A 2036-nucleotide genomic window follows, 5' to 3' on the forward strand; every position below is an offset into this window, starting at 1 on the left:
TGGTAGAGCACTTGCCCGCGAAAGGCAAAGGTCCCGAGTTCGAGTCTCGGTCGGGCACACAATCTGCCAGGAAGTTTCATATCAGCGCACACTCCGCTGCAGAGTGAAAATCTCATTCTGTAAACATCCCTCAGGCTGTGGCTAAGCCATGTCTCCGCAATATTCTTTCTTTCAGGAGTGCTAGTTCTGCAAGTTTCGCAGGAGAGCTTCTGTAAAGTTTGGAAGGTAGGAGACGAGATACTGGCAGAAGTAAAGCTGTGAGGACCGGGCGTGAGTCGTGCTTCGGTAGCTCAGATGGTAGAGCACTTGCCCGCGAAAGGCAAAGGTCCCGAGTTCGAGTCTCGGTCGGGCACACAATCTGCCAGGAAGTTTCATATCAGCGCACACTCTGCTGCAGAGTGAAAATCTCATTCTGGAAACATCCCTCAGGCTGTGGCTAAGCCATGTCTCCGCAATATTCTTTCTTTCAGGAGTCCTAGTTCTGCAAGTTTCGCAGGAGAGCTTCTGTAAAGTTTGGAAGGTAGGAGACGAGATACTGGCAGAAGTAAAGCTGTGAGGGCCGGGCGTGAGTCGTGCTTCGGTAGCTCAGATGGTAGAGCACTTGCCCGCGAAAGGCAAAGGTCCCGAGTTCGAGTCTCGGTCGGGCGCACAATCTGCCAGGAAGTTTCATATCAGCGCACACTCCGCTGCAGAGTGAAAGTCTCATTCTGAAAACATCCCCCAGGCTGTGGCTAAGCCATGTCTCCGCAATATCCTTTCTTTCAGGAGTGCTAGTTCTTCAAGTTTCGCAGGAGAGCTTCTGTAAAGTTTGGAAGGTAGGAGACGAGATACTGGCAGAAGTAAAGCTGTGAGGACCGGGCGTGAGTCGTGCTTCGGTAGCTCAGATGGTAGAGCACTTGCCCGCGAAAGGCAAAGGTCCCGAGTTCGAGTCTCGGTCGGGCACACAATCTGCCAGGAAGTTTCATATCAGCGCACACTCCGCTGCAGAGTGAAAATCTCATTCTGGAATCAATATTTTGTTCTCTTTCATTTTCTGCATCGGAGAGATGTCTACATCTTCATCTATACTCTGCGAATCACTGTAAACAGAGTCGGCAGAGGGTACATTGCACTGAGCCACACCTTAAAGTCTTTTCCTCTTACATTCGTGGATGGAGTGGGAGGAGAACGAATAGTTGCGCTCCTCTGTGCGAGTTGTTATTTCCATAATTTCATCTGCACCAACATCTGTAGGATAGACACTTAGAGGGGTTGAAGAACGTTGGTGGTTTCCAGGACGAAAGATAGGTCTTGTAGTTTTCCAAGCACATTCTTGAGAGATGTACGTCGTACTGCTTCAGTTCTGCCTATTAAGCATTTCTAGCATTTCTAGCATTTCTGTTACTCTCTCTCACCAGCCAGAAAGCCTGTGACCATTAATGATAGAATTTCCAAACCCAATAACCATACCTGACTCATTGCAGAACGTAATATAGGCTGTTTGTAGAGAAAAAGGACGTTCTACAGAAAAAGGACCATCAGCTTTAAATGTAGTTCTTATCAGCATTGGCCGTGCAGGAATCAATAGACAAATGTCGTGGTAAATATTAAGTGCCTATTTTTCTAAGAACTTCGTCACAGGCTTAGATATAAAAAACGTATTCCTACATGTGTGTTTGTAACATACTTCAGTACTTAAAACCATGTCTTTAGTTGCTAATAAATGTTGGCAACTATCAGATAAAGAAAGTGTCTCTTTAAGTCCAGTTATGGGCCCTGTCAGTCTTTCTTTTGGAAGTGTTTCTCTATTGTTTTAGTTTGTTGGTTATGCAACTTACACTCAGTGACCCAGTTTTCACTGACGTTAAAAATTTCGTCGCGTAATTTGCTGTATGATCGCTTTATGCTAGCCATTTCTGACAGCATCCGAGGGAGGCGGCGTAGAAGTAAGACAGACACTGAACATTATAAGTACTACTGGAGATTGCAAAAATTAGTCACTAGACGTTAATCAAACTCCTTTATTTTCATAACGCGTTTCGTGCGTAGCTCACCAT

The sequence above is a fragment of the Schistocerca nitens genome, chromosome 4 (assembly GCF_023898315.1).
Source record: "Schistocerca nitens isolate TAMUIC-IGC-003100 chromosome 4, iqSchNite1.1, whole genome shotgun sequence".
NCBI lineage: Eukaryota > Metazoa > Arthropoda > Insecta > Orthoptera > Acrididae > Schistocerca > Schistocerca nitens.